This window comes from Moschus berezovskii, chromosome 7 (genome assembly GCF_049115385.1).
Source record: "Moschus berezovskii isolate FMDL1 chromosome 7, NW_MosBer_1.0, whole genome shotgun sequence".
Lineage (NCBI taxonomy): Eukaryota > Metazoa > Chordata > Mammalia > Artiodactyla > Moschidae > Moschus > Moschus berezovskii.
The window spans coordinates 80,255,843-80,277,303 of NC_142466.1; positions in this window are offsets into that span (position 1 = coordinate 80,255,843).

Sequence of the window (21,461 nt, forward strand, 5' to 3'; positions counted from 1 at the left end):
AGATAGAGACTATTTGTTACCTCCTTGGCACCAATAGGTCTGGGACTCCTGCTGCTAAAGACTAATGTATTTTACATTAACACTCAAAGTGATCCCCAATTTCTCCTGCTAAAGGGTGGATTGTTTCAGAAATTCTTTTATCTTTACAGGTAAATTATTTATGGACTTTTTTTCCCCACCCCCCACCCCATTTATAGTTCGGTTTGGTTGACAAATCTCTGCCACTGGAAAAAACCAAAAGAAAAAAAAAGGAACTTTTTGGTTTGAGTCATTTAAAAAGAAAAGGGGAAAAAAACTTTCAGAAACATACAATGATAGAGGGTTTAAAATTTTTTTTGTTGTTTATTCAACACAGAAGCTAAAATTGCTGTTATTTTCTACCTTTTTTACCTACCTTATATGATCTCAATTATACTTGAATTTTTAGAATTTGACATGCTTTATTTCCAAAAAAGTGCTAATGAGGATTAAGATATATTTTGGTCTGTGTTTTTTTTTTTCATTGTGAATTCTTTCCTTGGTTTTTCAAATGTAAAATTGTTCTCTTTTCCTAGCTTCTACAGTTAAAACAGATTAACACTTTACACGTTTAAAATAGTTCACTCTAAATTTTTTGTTGCTATCTGTAAAATAACAAATAGACTGTTTTCCAAAAAAAAAAAGTCTTGAGAAAGCATAACCACTTGGAGGTAATTTTATCCACTGTCTCATTTATATCATAAATTTGTGAAAAGTTAATGATTTCTGTATTTTCTCATTTTTGCTTCTGTTTAACTGTTTCTTTTCATTAATGGTTAAATCAAGAACTGGCCTGATCTTTTTTACTGCAGTATCCCTTGACATTTGCCTTAGAAAAGTTTCCACCGTATCTGCTCCCATTGATTCTCACTTGTTCCAGAAGATGGCAGCATGACATCTGAAGTTATAAACTAGGGCAGTGCTCTTCAGTTGCTATGGGTGCTTCCCCTTGACGTTTATTTTCACTCCTTTTTATCACAAAGGTCGTATGTGTCTATTGAAAAGAGAGAACTGTGCAAAATGAAAAACTTTCTTCTACCCACCTGATACAGGCATGCCTACAGCCACAGCTTTTCTTCCCCACCTTTCCAGGTTGTCAACACCATTAACAGCAGGCAAACCTCTTCTAGACCCTTTACCTGTGTAAACATAGGGTTTGTTGTTTTGCTTTGTTTTTTTTTAATTTAAAAAGTGGAAAAAAATTATTTCCTGAAATTTTCAGTAAGAAAAAGAGTTTACTTTGAGGCACTTAAAAGTTTGTTGTTGTTTTTTTTAACTGGAGGATAATTGAGTTTCGTTGTTTTCTGATGGGATCACTCTGTATTCCATTTTACAACGAAAAATTTTATTCAACAAAATACCATGAATATCCCCATGATATTTTGGAGAGTCCTGGTGCTACTTCCTCTTTTTAACCCCTGTCTAGAGTGAGATAATTTGGATCTCTGTAAGGTAGTTCACCATCTCCTTAATAATGGACCCTAGCTATCTCCAGTTTTGTGTTACTGAAAATTATGCCCCACTAGGCTTGTTTGAAAATTCTTTGAAATTAAGAATTTAAGAATTAAATTAAGAATTAAGATAAATTCTTTGAAATTAAAATTAAATGGTTATTCAGTTCATTTCTCTAGATCTTATCTAGGAAAATTCCTTTATAAAGATTTCACCTTCTGTCCACCATATTCTTCCCCCATCACTTCATGCCACATTGCTTCCATTTTTTTCTGACTGCCCCCTCCCCACTCCCCTGACTTAAGCTATAGAATTAATTGAATGTGAGGCTTAGACCTGGCATACCAAGAAGGAAAATAATAATGCCTGATTTGTGCTTTATATTGAAAGAGCTTCTTTTTTTCATTACTTTTTAAAGTCAGGTTTATTGAGGTGTAATTCAGCAACAGTACAGTTTCCCTTTTTTAAGTGTACCAGTTTGAAGTTTGGCAGATTCACACAGTCATGTAACCACAGCCACGGTCAAGTAACAGAACATACTCATCACCCTGCAAAACATTTCCTCCTGCCAGTCACAGCCAATCCCCTCTCCCCCTAACCCCAGCCCCTCACAGTCACTCATCTGATTTCTATCTATATAGTCTTGCCTTTTCCAGAATGTCATATAAATGGGATCATGCAATATATATCCTGTTGTGTCTGCCTTTTTAAACTAAGCATAATGCACTGGGGATTTATCCATGTTATATGTGATAAGTAGTTGATTTTCTGTTTATTGCTCAGTAGTAGTCCATTTTATGGATGTACCACAGTTTATCCATTCACCATTGATGGATATTTCGTTTGTTTCTATATTTTGGCTTCTGCAAATAAAGCTGCTATACACATTCACATATGGATCTTTTTTTATAGACACATGTTTTCATTTTTCTTGGTTAAATACCTAAAAATGGGATTCCTGGGACATACAGCTGGGGTATTTTTAGGAAACGGCCAAGTTTTTCCATAGCAGCTGCACCATTTTGCATCCTCACCTGCAACACATAGTTTCAGTTTCTCCACATTTTTGTCACTGTGAGGTGTCAGCCTTGTTGCTTGTAGGCATTCTTGTAGGTGTGCAGTGGTATCCCATTGTGCATATTTCTTTAATGACTAATGAGATTGAACATTATTTTATTCCCTGGGCTTATTTGCCATTCTTATATCCTCTTTATTGAAGCTTCCCTTTACATGTCTTGCCTACATTTTCTTTTGTCCTTACTGTCTTTTTTTGTGAGTTGAAAGAGTTCTCCCTTTATTTGGTTACAATCCTTTATTATGTATCTATCTTGGCAAATAATTCTCCCCCAGTCTGTAGCTTGTTTTTTTAATCTTCTTAGAGTATCTTTTGAAAAGATATTTTATATCAAAAGTATTTTGATGAAATCTAATTTATCCATTCTTTTTTTTTCCTTGAATGGAAGATGCTTTTGTATCCTAAGACATCTTTGACTAATTCAAGGGTACAAAGATTTTCTCCTAGGTTTTCTTCTAGAAATTGTATTGTTTTAGTTCTCAGGTATCAGATCCATTTTGAGATGATTTTTGTATAATCTGTGAGAAGAGGGTTTGGTTTTTTTTTTTTTTTTTTTAATGGAAGCCATTCAGCACCATTTGTTGAAAAGATTTTGCATTCCTTATTGAATTACAGTGGCACCTCTGTTGAAATCTGTTGACCTTATATGTGTAGGTCTTTTTCTGGACTTGATTCTTTTTCATTGATCTAGTGTCTGTTCTTAAACCAACATTGCACCGTCTTAATTACTGTAAGAAAGCTTGTTTTCCCCTTTACTGTGAATCTTTGTCATGGTTTTCATTTAAAGTTCTTTTTGTGAAGGAGGAACCCTGTGGAAGCAAAAGGCTGACCAAACAATTCAATGTGGAGCCTATAATTACACCCAGACATGCATTATCATTTAAGGCAAAAAGTCAGTAATACTAAGCTATCAGAAATAAGGGAAAGGAACCAACTTCCTTGTGGGTATATTCAGCCTAATCTTCTCATGTAAAAACGTTTGCTACAGTTCTTGATTTTTAAATTGTCACCCTGAGACACTAAGATTTAGTCATTGAGAAAGAATTCTGTTCTTGACCACTGTATATTATCAGTATGAAAATGAAATGAGTTGAATAAAGGTTCAGAGTTAAGTTTGCTAAAAATAAGTCTGATTCAATTCTCATACATTAAGATTTGTATTATAGCTTGGTTTAGTATTTAAAAAAAAAAAGTCACTATCCTTACTTGGAAAGCAGCCTTAGCATTTGAGAATTATTTCTTAACATGGGAAAATTTCCCTGCACATCCCAGGTAAGAAGATTGTAGATTGAGTAATACATGTGCCAGGCATTAATTTTTAAGTGTGACCACTGCCTTCAAGGTGCTCAGTTTTCATTAAGGGGAAAGTGAGAACAGAATTCAGACTCTTGTTGACTATGAGGGCTACAGCCATGGTGACTGCAATCGTAAAATTAAAAGACTCTTGCTCCTTGGAAGAAAAGCTATGACAAACCGAGATGGCATATTAAAAAGCAGAGGGATTACTTTGCCAACAAAGGTCCATCTAGTCAAAGCTATGGTTTTTCCAGTAGTCATGTATAGATGTGAGAGTTGAACTATAAAGAAAGCTGAGCACTGAAGAATTGATGCTTTTGAACTGTAGTGTTGGAGAAGGTTCTTGAGAGTCCCTTGGACTGCAAGGGGATCCAACCAGTCCATCGTGAAAGAAATCAGTCCTGAATATTCATTGGAAGGACTGATGATGAAGCTGAAACTCCACTACTTTGGCCACCTAATGCGAAGAGCTGACTCATTTGAAAAGACCCTGATGCTGGGAAAGATTGAAGGTGGGAGGAGAAGGGGATGACAGAGGATGAGATGATTGGATGGCATCACCAACTCAATGGACATGAGTTTGGGTAAACCCTGGAAGTTGGTGATGGACTAGGAGGCCTGGCGTGCTGCAGTTCATGGGTTTGCAAAGAGACACAACTGAGCGACAACTGAAGTGAGGGCAGAATTAATACATTTGGCCACCTCATGCGACGAGCTGACTCACTGGAAAAGACTCTGATGCTGGGAAAGGTTGGGGGCGGGAGGAGAAGGGGGCGACAGAATGAGATGGCTGGATGGCATCACCGACTCTGTGGACATGAGTTTGAGTGAACTCTGGGAGTTGGTGATGGACAGGGAGGCCTGGCGTGCTGTGATTCATGGGGTCGCAGAGAGTCGGACACGACTGAGCGATTGAACTGAACTGAACTGAGGGTATGAGTATAAAGGAATGCCCTGAACCTCTCAGCCCTTAAGCTGGCACCAACTTCAGATTAGGTAAATTCGTTTCTTTCTGGAATAAGTGATGCTTGAACAAAGTTCACTAGCAAATTTTTAGAGTAACAGGGATCCAGAGGGCACATTCTGTTCCATATGTCTTTTCCTTATTATTTACTGAGACTAGGAAGTGTGAGGGCTTCCCAGGTAGCTCAGCTGGTAAAGAATCCACCTCCAATGCAATTCAATTGACCCCAGTTTAATTTCTGGGTTGGAAAGTTCTCCTGGAGAAGGGATTGGCTACCCACTCCAGTATTCCTGGTTTTCCCTGGTGGCTCAGCTGGTAAAGAATACACCTGCGATGCAGGAGACTTGGGTTTGATCCCTGGGTTGGGAAGATCCCCTGGAGAAGGGCATGGCAACCCACTCCAACATTCTGCCTGGAGAATCCCCATGGACAGAGGAGCCTGGCGGGCTACAGTCCATGGGGTTGCAAAGGGTCGGACATGACTGAGCACCTAAGCACAGCACAGGCTGTGTGAAGTTGGCCTCATCTCCTACACATTTTTCAAGTATTTTTCATCCCATTGTATTCTAACCTATGAATATATCCGGATGAAGCATGGATTCAAAGCTAGACTAGGGATTATGAATTGTCTATAAGAAAGTTTTTTTAAAAATCTCTCTCCTTAAATGCTTCTTCATTTCTGTCTTTTATACTACCAGATTTCTTTGTAGTATGTCTGAAAGGTTGACTGTGGACTTAGATTCTTAGATCAAGTAAGCAGACTTTGGGGGGCGAAATTAAATTATGAAAAAATAATCACACATACAAAGATAGTGGACTTTATTTGGGGGGGAGCCTTGGATTTATTTGAAGATTATTTAAGAACCATGATTTGGCTCTAGAAGGACTAATTGTACTATGACCTGACAGTTCCAAGTTTGTATGTTCAATTTTGTTCATTCTTTGATGCTTTTCTGTTTTTTGTTTTTTTATGAAATTGTGGTACAGACTACAAGTAACCTAATAGCTTTAGTGAGAAGATGAGTAATTACTGCCATTCTCATGATACATATTTCTTGTCTCACATCTTCAACCAAGATCATATTAGCCTTGCTGTGACCTTAATTTTAAGATTTATTAGAAAAGTTTTGGAAAATTTTAGGATATTGGGAAGCAAGTATTTTCTGGAACTGCTTCTATTTTTTGATACTTTAAGCATTATATCACTTATATGAAAAGGGAAAATAAATGAGCATGCACATTAAAGAAAAAAAAGTACGTTTGCCTTTTCTAAGGTTGAGATTTCTAAAATTACCAATGACATGTTGGAAAGCACCCTTTTTAAATTTTCCTTTTTCTCATTTGTCCACAGCGCAATGTCTGACCAAATGGTTTAATTGATTTCTCTATGATGAAAGTGGCCTGTGGGAAGCAAACAGCTAGTTTTTGGTTTTTTTTAGATATAATTCAAGAAAATTCAGATTTTATCATTTTGTTCTAAGTTCCAAATTTCTAACTCAATTTTCATATGAATTTTTTAATCTCTAAAATTTAGAGACAGCACTTCCATTTACATCTAATAATTTTATTCTCACAGCTTTATTCACCCACTTAAAATTTGCTTTTTAAAATAAGTTCATTTTGGTAGTGTTTTGTCCTGTCAAATGTAGTCATCTGTTAATGGTGCCTTTATTTTCGCCATTTAAAAGCAAACTGAATTTCTTTTTTTTTTTCAAACTGAATTTCTGATGTCCTGAGTGCTTGCTAGTAAACACAATGTCAATTTTTTTCTTTACTTAGACACATCAGACAGCAGCTCAGGAGTGTCAGGTGTTAGCAAAACTAGGTCTTTCCAAATCTATGGTCCAAACAGTGAAATAATTGTTTTTAGTATAAATTTGATGTCAATCATTGACACTTCCTAGAGAAAGTAAGTAAAAAGATTTTTCGGTTCAAATTAGTTTAGTTTGAGTGCTAGGCAGTTGGATGTTGTTATGCCTAACATTTGAACACATACAGTGTGTTCATTTTCCAATCATTCATAACAGAGCAATAATGCAATGTGAGCAGTCTCTTCTTATTTGAAGTGTACATTGGGAATGAAGATTTCAGAAGGAGTCCCTAACTCAAACCTGAAAAACCTGGTGTTAGTCTTGGGTGATTTCCAGTGACCCCGTGACCCCCTTCTTCCTGCCCCCTGTGTCGACTTGGAACTGGGAAGCCATTTTTGTTTTTGGAAGGGAAAGGAGACAGATATAATGAATGACTTTTATTGTGCAATATTTCAAACTCTCTTGAATGCATTCGAACGGGATGGAAACTGTTCTGCCCTATGTCACAGCCAAAACAAACAAAACATATTCCCTAAACCTGGATGTGTGTTTCTCTCAAACTGGCAGTAGTTAGAGCTAAACTCTCAAACAAGAATTTGGTTTGACAATTTTTAGCCCTTGTTCAACTAAATATGAGGGAAGGTCACAGCCAAAGCAAATACTGTGGGGAAAAATTAATACACATATTTACAGCTTGCAGGTGGCATTTGTTCTGAAACGTTAGATATTTGTCTTAAAGAATTGCATTTGTGGTAATACTTTGAAATGGACTACTTTTTTTTTTTTGCTAATATTTTAAAAATGAACTCCTTTTCGATAATAGTAACTCCCAATGTAAATAAATTCTGCAGAGGTCCCTGAAGAGTGATAAATGCTTGGATTTAAGTATTTAAACATTTAGAAAGGCCACTAAGAATCTGAGAATTCTAGGAATATCAGACCCAGCAAATATGCCATAAAACTCCCTTGATGATAGTCTTCTCTGGCCCCCAAAGAACCCACTCTAGTGAGTATCAATGACTCCTTTATGGCAATGCTTCTGACACTGTTTACTGGCTCCAACCACCCCCGTCCAGGTTGTTAAGTATTCCCACCCTTTGGATCTGTGGGAAGAATTCCTCTGTACCATCTAGATAATTCATTTTGTAATGCACAATTGTGCTTCATGAGAATAGCAAAATACATTTTTTATTAGTCACAATAGTAACTTTCAAATTTATGGTCACCCATGACCAACAAGCTCTTGGTTTGTGCCTTACCCGAGAAATACTGGAAACATAAATTGTTAAGCCAGGCAATCTGCCTCTCAAAATGGTAGCATGCAGAAGTCAATCCACCTCTTAGGTCCTCCTTTCGAAATAGAAAATTCTAACTTTCAGGGACCGCTTTGTTGAGCAATATCAGACATCTGTGTGAATGGATATAAGCCATTGGATCATGTCTGTGGCCGTTAACTTTTCATTTAATAACACTACAGATAAATACTGCCTGCATCTTGCATTTTAGTCAGGAACACGGCACATTACCACAAAGGTTTCTACTTCCCAAGCATAGCAAGGTCCAATTATATTTGTATTAACTAGCATGACTGGCATGTTCTGGATGTATAAATCATTTTAAGGAATGGATGCTTAGTTTTTCACAGTCTGTCTGGATGGTGGGATATAAGAAGTCTTCCATGAGCCAGTAAGTGGATGTCATTGAGGTCCACGGCTCTCAGGCTGTCAAGGGGCAAACGTGAACCTGAGATTCAAGATGGGAGGGCAAGGGGGTCAGAAACTTCTTGGAAAAAAGCTGGCACTTGTTTTTCAATTTTTGATATTGTTTTTCAAATTCTTACTATTTAAACTTAAATGTGGTAGATAATGTGAGTTTATTGCATTGAGTAAGGCAGGAATAATTGAACACTCTGGTTTATCTACATTCTTCTCATTTATTTTAACCCTGCGAGGGCATTGAAGTGAAAGTGTTAGTCACTCAGTCGTGTCTGACTCTGGGACCCTGTGGACTGTGCAGCCCACCAGGCTCCTCTGTCCATGGAATTCTCTCCAGGTAGGAATAAATACCGGAGTGGGTTGCCATTCCTTTCTCCAGGAGATCTTTCTGACCCAGAGATCGAACTCGGGTCTCCTGCATTGCAGGCAGATTCTTTACTGTCTGAGCCACCAAGAAAGAGTTCCTTTTTTTAACCTCAAATTTATTTTTAGATTTAAAACTAACGTACCTTCCGCAAATAAATTGGAGTCTTTCAATTCCCAGTGAGACTGCCTTTCCCCTCGGAGAGAAACAAACAACCCAACTTCCCTTTAAATAAATCACACGGGTCTACCTACATATACTCTTGATTTGTAATCTAGGCTTGGACTTCCCAGTTTTTTTGTCTTAACAAATCACATGGTAGGAAAACATACAAAACACCCTGCTACGGTATTGTCATGTATTCTCATGTCTCCGGAAGTATATAACAAGACATACCATTGTTCCTATATTATAAACAAGACAAATAGTACGGGAGTGATTTTCTCTGCTTGGTGGCAGCAACAATAAAGCCTGGAAGAGACTGGGGACTCTTGGTCTGTTTCACACCTAGGTGCCTAAGGAGACCAGGCCATAGGGCTGCTTGTTGGCTGTTCTTGTAGAAGTTCAGTTGGAGGAGCCCTTGAGATCAGTAACAGTTGGCACATAACATTGAGTAGAGTTCCATGTGCTACATAGTAGGTCCTTGTTGGTTATCCACTTTGAACATAGCAGTGTGTACATGACCTTCCCAAGCTCCCTAACTATCCCATCCCCCCGGCAACCATAAGTTCGTTTTCTAAGTCTGTGAGTCTCTACTCGATGTTATGTACCAATCTGAATGGGAGAGGGGTATGGGGGGGAATGGATACATGTTTATGTGTGACTGAATTCTTTTGCTGTTTACCTGAAACTACCACAACATTGTTAATTGGCTATACATGCATGTGTGCTTAAGTTGCTCCGTTTGTGTCCAACTCTTTGCGACCCTATGGACTATAGCCCACAAGACTCCTCTGTTCATGGGATTCTCCAGGCAAGAACACTGGAGTGGGTTGCCATGCCCTCCTCCAGGGGATCTTCCATGCCCAGGGATTGAACCCCTGTCTCTTGTGTCTCCTGCATTGGCAGACGGGTTCTTTACCATACCCCCATACAAAATAAAATGTTAAAAATGTAATTTAGCCAGTTTCAAAATAAATAACTGTTGGGGTTTTGAAGCCATCCAAAATCTCTCACAAATAGAAGTCTCATCTATTTCCTTAAAACAAAATGAATGATGAGTGTTGATTTACCCTTTCTTCTCTAATATAATTTGGGGGAGAGAGGGCAAGGGAGCAGGGAAGAAGTCAGAGGAAATACTGTTTAAGCTAGAAAGCAGGACCATGTCTACATTTAGATGCCAACACCCTGAATAAGCAGTGTTCTCTGCTCAGGCCCTGAAGGATGTGCCCAGAGTCCTGCAACTGTCTTGTAAATGTCCGAACGGATTTATAGCCTGTTTTCTCCAAGAGAGGAAAACCATTTTAGGCAAATTGCAAACACTTTGGAGGCGTGTGTCCTTTGACATTTCGCTGCCTTCCCGATTCTCATCCCGCCACGGCCACAAGCAAAGAGCCATTACCACCAGGCCAAAGCTGTAACAATATTAAGATGTTTTCCTCAACCTTGTCCCCAGAAAGATACTCCGTTTCCAGAAGATTGTTCTCCCTGGGGCATTACATCATGAATTGATTCAGCTCTTGGAGGAAGAAATTGGACAAAATATAATAGATGACCTCCTGGGGAAACATACTTAGGTTGTTAAGTATTCCCACCAGAAAACTAAGAAACCGCTTATATGTGACTACTCTGTCCACATTTAACCTTTCACCTTATTGCAGCTGAGCCGGGTGGTTTTTTTGCTACAAAGGTTTTTGTTTTAGTAGGGGTCAGAGGGAACATTTCTCCTTTATTATTTTTTTTAAGGAATACAAGTATTCTTTGTTTTTGCCATTACACAGGCTTCCTCAGCTTCATGAGTTGCCCCCCAGATCCTGGATCAGGTTAGGATGCAGCCACCACAGAAGGGTGTCCCCACTCAGTGGATAAGCATGGCCTCCCCATGGGCAGTGGGAAGGGGGACAGCTGGGGGCAAAGGGAGCTGCTTCATCTAGTTAATTTTCCAAAAGGGTTTTTTGGTCTTTGGGGCATCATGCCAACACAGAAGAAAGCCACACTTGTGAAGCATTTGGGAGACATCACTTTGGTCCATCATGCAGATGGAGCAGTCCCTGGAAGCAGAATCTGCTGAAGAAAAGGATCAAGTTTCCTCTTTCCTGGGAACCCGTTTTCCAAGCAGGATGCTAGTGATTGATGAAATAACTCCCATCCAATCAAGAGTGCAGTAAGAAATGAGAGAGCTATGTTCCAAGTTTGCATGTTGGAGTAGAGAAGCAGGTGGGTGGAACTGGCTGTATATACATTGGCTGACTTCAGACACGGACAACTTGGAAGTGTGATTAGAGTGGATGGAAGGACTGATGAACCAGAGGAGTTGGTAATAAAACAGTAAGGCTTTCATCATCCAGTGCCCAGCTGGTGACTGGAAGCTGGTCAGTATCCAGAGCCTAGTTAACAGATTAGAGACCGTGGAGTGAGTTGGCAGTCTGAATTGGCAGGACAATTGACAACTGGATTGGCCAGGCCAAGTTCCTTTTCTGAGGCAGAAGCGTTCTAACCATGGCAGCAAACCTCAATTACTGTCTTGTTCTCTCAACTTTCAGGGCTTCTTGGTGGCTCAGTGGTAGGGAATTAGCCTGCCAGCGCAAGAGATGGGAGTTCGATACCTAGGTCAGGAAGATTCCCTGGAGGAGGAAATGGCAACCCATTCCAGTATTCTTGCCTGGGAAATCCCATGGACAGAAGACCCGGGTGGGCTGCAGTCCACGGAGTCTCAAAGAGTCAGACACAGTTCAGTTCAGTTCAGTTTCTCGGTCATGTCAAACTCTTTGCGACCCCATGGACTGCAGAACTCCAGGCCTACCTGTCTGTCACCAACTCCCAGAGTTTACCCAAGCTCATGTCCATTGAGTCAGTGATGCCATCCAACCGCCTCATCCTCTGTCGTTCCCTTCTCTTCTTGCCCTCAATGTTTCCCAGCATCAAGGTTTTCCAGTGAGTCAGTTCTTTGTATCAGGTGGCCAAAGTATTGGAGTTTCAGTTTCAACATCAGTCCTTCCAATGGACTGATCTCCTTTAGGATGGACTGGTTGGATCTCCTTGCAGTTCAAGGGATTCTCAAAAGTCTTCTCCAACACCACAGTTCAAAAGCATCAATTCCCTGGTGCTCAGCTTTCTTTATAGTCGAACTCTCACACACAGCTGAGTACAATTGAGAGTTGAGCACTCTCATCTCTCCCATCAGAAGATGAGTACAGTCTCCCTAAGGTGCTGAAAATCAAATCCTTTATTATCCCAATAAAAGGCCTCCAGTGACCCCAACCAAGCCTCTGTCAGGCTCAGAGTGTTCAACTCTGCTTCTGAGGTTTGCATCTGGTAATGACAACAGCTTCTGTCAGACTGTAGGTCAAAGATGAGCATGGCAGAAGTTGGGTGAATGGGACCAGGACATGTCTACTATTTTTGTATTTTTTGTGACTCTATTATGATTTTATTTTTATTTATTCTGCAATCAAGTACCAAATGCCACTGAATTTATTTTTTTTAATTTGTATTGGAGTGTAGTTGCTTTACAATTTTGTGTTAGTTTCTGTTTTATAGCAAAGTGAATTTGGTATATATATACATACATCCTTTCTTTTTTGGATTTCCTTCCCATTTAGGTCACCACAGAGCATTGAGTAGAGTTCCCTGTGCTATACAGTGGGTTCTTACTAGTTATCTATTTTATCCATGGTATCAATAGTGTATTTTTATCAATCTCAATCTCTCAATTCCTCCCAACCTCCCTCCTCCATTAGTATCCATATATTTGTGCTCTGCTTTGTAAATAAGATAATCTATACCAAATTTTGTGGTACATATACCCAATGGAATGTTGCTCAGGCATAAAAAATAACATCAAGTCACTTATAGAGATGTGGATGAACCTAGAGACTGTCATACAGAGTGAAATGTCAGAAAGAAAAAAAGAAATATCCTAATTACCACGTATATCTGAAATCTGTAAAAAAAAAAAAAAGGGGGGGATCTATTGTGATTTTAAAATAAAAAACTAAAGTGCTTAGAATAACAACAGAAGTCTCTGTGATTCTCAGCTACCCATCTGTAAAATGGGGATATTACTGGTACCTACTTTATATACTGCTGCTATGAAAATCAGGTAATACAGATGTGGTGCTTCTTGTTTTCACCAGCCCAGCATCCTTCTGCACTTTGTTACAGAAGCACATTTTCCTTCTTGGGTACCATTTATCTACAGTGTAGTCACTGTGGTGGGTGTATTCTCATGTGCCCTCCTTTTATGTCATCTCATCCTTATGCCTGTATTACAGACAAGGAAGCTGAGCCTTTAAGAGGTAATGTGACTTGTTCAGATGAGATAGCTGGTGCATGGCAGAGCTGGAATCAGGAGTCTGCCCTAAAGTCCATTTTCCTTTGATGAAAGTGCTGTAAGTAGAGAGGCAAAGATTTGGGGGTTGTGGCAAGAGGAGAATAAAATTATGCATGGAAAATGAGGATTTTCTCTGTGTGAGACTTGCTGCTGCTCTCAGAAATGCCCTTGAGGGAAAGCTGCAGCTTCTGCCTCCTGATTTCAGGCTTAACAGCCCAGCCCCTTTGTTCCATTTTCCTGGGGAATCTGCCTGCAATGCAGGAGACATGGGTTCAATCCCTGGGTCCAAAAGATCTAGAGAAGGAAATAGCAACCCACTCCAGTATTCTGGCCTGGAGAATCTGTCCATCCCATGGACAGAGAAGCTTGGCAGGCTACAGTCCATGTGGACATAAAGCATCGGACATGACTTAATGACTAAGCACACACACACACACACAAAACCCCACTTTTAGTCTTGCTTCAATGTCCTTCCCAGTAGCCTTGTCCTGCTTATCTTCAGAAGGAAATCAGCCCCATCAGTACATAAATCTCAAGTGCTGCACAACCTCTCAAACTCCTCACGTCTAGTTTGGATTTTGCTCTATCAAGTTATGGGGGCAGGGACTTCCCTGGTGGTCCAGTGGTTAAGACTCTGCTCTCCCCCTTCAAGGGTCTGGGTTTGATCCCTGGTCAGGGACTAAGATCCCACATGCTTTGAAGCCAAAAAGAAAGAAAATGTCTTGAACTGAATAAAAATGAAAATACAACATATCAACTTAAAAAATTATAGGAGTGTATGTGTGAAGAGTGAGATGGTTAGTGGTGTCATCCTGCTGAACACACTCACTTTTGCTAACATTTTATATCATCTTATTCAAAACTATGGGGCTTCCCAAGTGGCACAAGTGGTAAAGAATCTGCCTGCCAATGCAGGAGATGCAAGAGACGTGGGTTTGATCTCTGGATGGGGAAGAGTGCCTGGAGAAGGAAATGGCAACCTGCTCCAATATTCTTGCCTGGGAAATCCCGTGGACAGAGGAGCCTGGTGGGCTACAAAAAAGAGTTGGACATGACTGAGCAACTGAGCACACACATTCAATACTATTAGCCTTGCTCTAGTGTTTTCCTAGTCATGGAAATCAAATACAGGGACGTTTTCATCACACAAAATGCACCCACCTGTGGTTTTGCAGCAAGGGGTCAGGTGTATATGTTAGCCAAGGACTGGGGCAGCTGGCCAGGATCTTCTCACTGGTGTCTGGCAAAAGAACAGAGTATCCATCAGGGGTTCTTTTCCATCCTAAACCCAGTTCTGGAGGTATTTTGAGCTAGGCACCTGTCCATCTTGTCAAGCACCTCAACTTGATGAACAAACTCCATCTGAGCTATGGTCAGCTGTTGCAATATCTATCTGGAGGTCCAGCGGGTAGAACTGGCTCAGGTCCTGATACAGGCCTGGGGCAGCCAATGCCAAAAGAAATGTTTATTAAATGATAATTAATGACCAAACAGAGAGTCCAGCATAAGTTTAGTAGGCGTGCTAGCTTTAAGTTGAGAGGTTGAGTAAAGTTAAGGAGTCCCTCACGCTTCTTGGTCTAGCTCCGACAGGTTGACAAGACAGGCTGGGACCTGGGACCCTTTGCTGCAGTGCTGCAGTGCTTGCACCTGGATACACCTCTCGACCCATGACAAAATACAAAGAAACTTTATGGGATGAAAAATAACTTCACACAAGCACAGTTAGGACAAATTCTGGACCAAAAGATACAAAGACCAAAAAACCCAATTGCCATTTTTGAATAGCATAGAGCAAAATTAGGGGTTTAGGAAAAAAAACGGGTACTGCATGCATCACCACCTCACTCAGTTCAGTTCAGTCGCTCAGTCATGTCCGACTCTTTGCAACCCCATGGACTGCAGCACCCCAGGCCTCCCTGTCCATCACCAACTCCCGGAGATTACTCAAACTCATGTCCATTGAGTCGGTGATTCCATCCAACCATCTCATCCTCTGTCGTCCCCTTCTTTTCCCACCTCCAATCTTTCCCAGCATCAGGGTCTTTTCCAGTGAGTCAGTTCTTTGAATCACGTGGCCAAAGTATTGGAGTTTCAGCTTCATCGTCAGTCCTTCCAATGAATATTCAGGACTGATTTCTTTTACGATGAGAGTCTTTCTTTCTCGAGAGTCTTCTCCAGCACCACAGTTCAAAAGCATCAATTCTTCAGTGCTCAGCTTTCTTTATAGTCCAACTCTCACATCCATACATGACTACTGGAAAAACCATAGCCTCAACTAGATGGACCTTCGTTGGCAAAGTAATGTCTCTGCTTTTTAATATACTGTCTAGGTTGGTCATAACTTTTCTTCTAAGGAACAAGCGTCTTTTAATTTCATGGCTGCAGTCACCATCTGCAGTGATTTTGGAGCCTCCAAAAATAAAGTCAGCCAGTTTCCACTGTTTCCCCATCTATTTGCCATGAAGTGATGGGACCTCATGCCATGATCTTAGTTTTCTGAATGTTGAGCTTTAAGCCAACTTTTTCATTCTTCTCTTTCACTTTCATCAAGAGGCTCTTTAGTTCTTCTTCACTTTCTGCCGTAAAGGTGGTGTCATCTGCATATCTGGGGTTATTGATATTTCTTCTAGCAATCTTGATTCCAGCTTGTGCTTCATCCAGTCCAGCGTTTCTCATGACGTACTCTGCATATAAGTTAAATAAGCAGTGTGACACTATACAACCTTGACATACTCCTTTCCCAATTTGGAGCCAGTCTGGTGTTCCATGTCCGGTTCTAACTGTTGCTTCTTGACCTGCATACAGATTTCTCAGGAGACAGGTCAGGTGGTCTGGTGTTCCCATCTCTTTCAGAATTTTCCAGTTTGTTGTGATCCTCATAGTCAAAAGCTTTGGCATAGTCAATAAAGCAGAAGTAAGTCTTTTCCTGGAACTCTTGCTTTTTCAATGATCCAGTGGATGTTGGCAATTTGATCTCTGGTTCCTCTGCCTTTTCTAAATCTAGCTTGAACATCTCGAAGTTCACAGTTCACATACTGTTGAAGCCTGGCTTGGAGAATTTTGAATATTACTTTGCTAGCATGTGAGATGAGTGCAGTTGTGCGATAGTTTGACCATTCTTTGGCATTGCTTTTCTTTGGGATAGGAATGAAAACCGACCTTTTCCAGTCCTCTGGCCACTGCTGAGTTTTCCAAATTTGCTGGCATATTGAGTGCAGCACTTTCACAGCAGGTGCCAAAACACCTAAGTCACCCCTCCAATCCCTGGACACATTCCTATCAATCAAGAACTGTTGATTTGTTCTATCATTCCCCAGGCACACAAAGCTGATGGGTCTGGCACAATCCTCTTACACCTTTACACAGAGAACAATAACGATGACATAATCCATTGAGGTAACGTACCCTCTAGAGATTATTAGTTCTGAGGGATTCTGACTGGACTCTTCTGGTACCACCATTAATGCTACTTAAAATCTGTGCTTTAATCAGCAGTCCTGGCTCTTGGTCATATTAAAAATTCAATAGGTAAAGAATCTTAATTCACAGACCATGCACTTTAATAGATAAAGAACACCAAGTACTTTGGAACCACTGGTGAGCCATGTTTGCCCAAGTTGAAAGAGAGCATCTGGAAATATTTGGGGTCTCTGTCAGTAGAGCTTGGAAATGGGGAAGTGCTTCTCGTGAGAGGTGGAGAACTCAGACTCCAGAGTCAGTCTGACCTGGATTCAGATGTGAGCTCTGTGCAACCCTGAGCAAGTTCATTTCAAATTCATTGTCTGAAATGATGGCAATGTCTACCTTTCAAGAGTTTATGAGACAATGTAAATAAAACACCTCGTATAGACCCTGGCCCTTAACAAATTCTCAAAAATGGTGACATTATAACAATAAATTTGGGTGAAACAAACCCCAGTTTTTTTCTGTTTTCTTTTTCTTGCTTCCTGTTCTTTCCCTCATTCTTCCCACACCTCCCTCATTCCTCTTCCCTCCACCGCCCCAGCCCTTTTCTGGATGATCTGAAGGAAGATATTAATTATTAAAGAACATCCGGTCCTTGGCATTCCATGTAGAAGAAATCAATGATTTCAGTCAGTTCAGTTCAGTTCATTTCAGTCGCTCAGTCGTGTCCGACTCTCCGCGACCCCATGAATCACAGCACACCAGGCCTCCCTGTCCATCACCAACGCCTGGAGTTCACTCAAACTCATGTCCACAGAGTCGGTGATGCCATCCAGCCATCTCATTCTCTGTCGTCCCCTTCTCCTCCCGCCCCCAACCTTGAGGGACCCTAAAGAAAATCACTGATTTTATAAAGGCTTAATAAAAAGTCAACAATCGAACACAAGCTTTTTCCCCTCTGAATCATTACATTCTGTTGTTCCTGAACATCTGTGCTGAGGGGAGGTCTGCCTTCACTCGGGCCTCCTTGAAACCCTGCTTCTTGGGCTGTAGTTATGTGTCTGTGTATGCCTCATTTGGAACACAGGCCATCATTCCAGGATTCTCTTTCTGGAGCTGCCACTAACTGTGTGGGTGAATTATTTTCCAACTTTGAACTTCAGTTTTTAAAATGGAGCAAGTCAGGCGAGACTTGCTATAATTGATGAAAGTCGATGAAAATACCACTCAGGTTTAATACTTAATCGTATACTCTTATGGCGTTTCCTGTGTATTCATCTTGACTTGACAGCCAGCTCTTCATGCAGGGGGACGGTGTCTTACTCCATAGGAAAGAGAATAAAATTCAGAAGTGGAAGCCCTAGGTTCAAGTCCCAGCTCTGTAACCTGCCAGCTCATGTGACCGTGGGTGAGTCGTTACATCTCTGCCTGCCATGCTTTCCACGACTATGAAACTGGATGATAGACCCAAACTACAGGGTTATTGTGAGGACCTGGAGGATAAGCATTAACACAGCACTTGGTTAATTTAAAAAGCATGTTCATTATTGTCAATTGTGTTCTTAAAGTTTTTATTGAATGCCATCTGTATTTTTTAAAATTAAAAAAATTGATACTTTATTTTTAAAATTTAAAAAATATTTGGCTTTTCTTTTGGCTGTCTTGTGTCTTCATTGCTACATGTGGGCTTTCTCTAGTTGTGGTGAGCAGGCACGACTCTCTAGTTGTAGCGGGAGGACTTCTCGTTGTGGTGGCTTCTCTTGTTGTGGAGCACAGACTCTAGGGTGCCTGGGCTCAGTAATTGTGGTGCATGAACTTTGTTGCTCTGACATGTGGGATCCTCCCGGACCAGGGAACGAACCCATGTCCCCACTGGCAGGCAGATTCTTAAGCACTGGACCACCAGTAAAGTTTCAGAATGCTGTCTGTTTTAAGAACAAAGCTAAGAGTTTTGCTATTACCCATTTTAAACTCACTGAAGAAAAGAATTGTTGGTATGTAATTCAAACTGATTTCATTTCCAATGCAAGATTGTAAACACACCAAAAAAAAAAAAAAAAAGCCTTCAAAACCAGTAAAGTCTTGGAGTAATGTTATGAAATAATACTGAAGTGAATACTCTCTAGGTGCCTTCAGATTTATGTGGTAAGAATAAATATCAAAATTAAACCTGAAATGAAATACTAATTCTCTCAGTGGGATTAATTCTGTTAAGCTGTCTTTGCAAAGTACACAGTTCTTCTGAAATTTGCATAGATAAATTTGAAGTTATTTTCTAATTATAGAGATAATATTGTTGAAGATGGTAAAAGTATAAATGCAAAACTAGTTGTATTAGAGTTCTCTAGAAAAACACAAGTAATAGGATGTTGGTGTCAGACTCTTTGTGATCCCATGGACTGCAGCACACCAGGCTCCTCTGTCCTCCACCAGCTCCCAGAATTTGCTTGGATTCATGTGCATTGACTCGGTGATGCTGTCTAACCATTTCATCCTCTGCTGCCGCCTTTTCCTTTTGCCTTCAGACTTTCCCAGAAGCAGGGTCTTTTCCAATGAGTTGGCTCTTCACATCAGGTGGCCAAAGTATTGGAGCTTCTGCTTCAGCTGAAGGTGCTCAGCCTTCTTTTATGGTCTAACCCTCACATCCATAAAATTGACTATATGTATATATATATTATACGGTATTATAATCATATGTATATATGCGTATCCATATAATATATATAAAGAGATTTATTATAAGAAATTGGCTAATGCATTTATGGAAAAGGGGACGACAGAGAATGAGATGGCTGGATGGCATCACTGACTTGATGGACATGAGTTTGAGTGAACTCCGGGATTTGGTGATGGACAGGGAGGCCTGGTGTGCTGTGATTCATGGGGTCGCAAAGAGTCGAACACGACTGAGCGACTGAACTGAACTGAACTGAACCCTAAGAAATCCCACAATCTGCAGTTGTCAAGTTGGAGACCCAGGACAGCCAATGGTGTAGTTCCACTTTGAGCCTGTGTCTGTAGACAGGAGAAAAGCAATGTCCCACTTTGAAGACAAAGAGGCTCCCTCCCACCAGCCCAGTTGTCCTTTTTAGGTCTTTACATGATCAGACAAGGCCCACCCATATTGAAGTGGGCAAACTCCTTTACTCAATCAATTCAGATATCACTCTCATCCATTGACTAAATATTTGGACACATAAAATCAGCAATCACATTAGTATTATAGAATATTTGAGAAACACAAGAAAGAAGGGGGAAAAAAATAAAAAACAAGTCGACTCCAAATTCGGCCACCCAAAGATAACCATTATTAGAGTTTTGACATCTTTCTTTCCAATCTTTTTTAAAATAAAGTTTAGCTTTAAAAAAAAAAAATTGTTTTGGTTTTCTGGCCACAAGGCATATGGGATCTTAGTTTCCCAATCAGAGATTGAGATTAAACCTGCACCCCTTGCACTGGAAGGCAAAGTCTTAACCACTGAACTGGGGAAGTCCCTCTTTTTTTTTTTTTTAAATGAACCACAGATCAATTTTTTAAATCACATGTTCCATTTGACTAGAGAGGTCATGCTGTCTCTTTTCTGATTTACTAAGGAAATTATCTAAAATTGTGCCTCTGAGTTTGCACTTATATAGCAATTATTATTAGAAAAACTGCCTTGCAAATATAAAAGACACCGTTATTATAAGCAAATAAAATGAGCATGTCTCACCCCAAGGAGTGAGAAGTTGGCAATTAAGGGGGCAGATCTAGGGTGGGGAGAAGTGTTAGAAATTCCTGAAAGACATCAGGGAATTCCATCCACCCTCTCCAAGCCAATACCCACCTAGGGGAAACATCCCCAGATATCTATTGCTGTTTCCCCAATCCAGCACTGAAGGTGTTAATAGCCCATCTCACATTCCCTTGTCCCAAGGCTGAGAGGTGTGAGCGACTAGGGAAACCCCCAATAAATTAGGGGTGGCAGCCCCTCTGAGGAGGGAGTGGTGGCTTGTGGTGGCTTGTTCAGCATTTTAAGCCTTTTAGCTGGTGTCCGTTATCAGTGATTGATTTATTGGACATTCGTGCAGCGGGCAGGGGGATTTGAAATATAACATAAGCGCTTCCGGAGATGTCAGTACTCTGACGTTAGTGGTCTGAACAAGGATGTAATTCATATCTGCAGGTGCTTACTCTAGTATCAAATACTTCAATAACATCATGCCTGTGGAATCCACTGGTCCCCAGGGCCCTATTTGTATTCTGATACGCCCACATCTTTTCCTATGTGTGTTTTCCTTTCTTAAGGAGCTCTCATTTCCTTCAATAGGATATGTTTTATTTCATCCCTTTTCCTGCATTTACTCATATTAATGTCACCGCATTCACTGGTAATAGTCAAGCTTGGAAATAGCCCGCACAACCACGTAAATACTAGCCTGAAACACACCGCCTGCCAGGCATTATGAGGAAAGCATGGAATAGAATGGGGTGGAAGTAACAGTTTCTTTTGGAGTTCTTACTTAATGTTACCAGTGAGAGAACACTGGAGGGAACAAGTCCAGAGAACATGGGGCCTCTTCTGACAGGGTGGGGCGCCAGGGAGGAAAATTTAGGGTTTGGGATACTTCGTTTCCAGCAAAGAAGTTCTTGGTTGATGGATAGAAGCAAAGCACAGTCAAAACATCGCTTTGGGTTTTGAATTTCTTTTATTTTTCTGGCTTCTCTGGTGGCTCAGCGGTAAAGAACTCACCTGCCACTGCAGGAGACACAGGTTTGATCCCTGGGTTGGGAAGATCCCCTGGAGAAGAAAATGGCAACCCACTTCAGTATTCTTGACCGGGGAATCCCATTGACCACCGAGCCTGGTGGGCTATAGTCCATGGGGT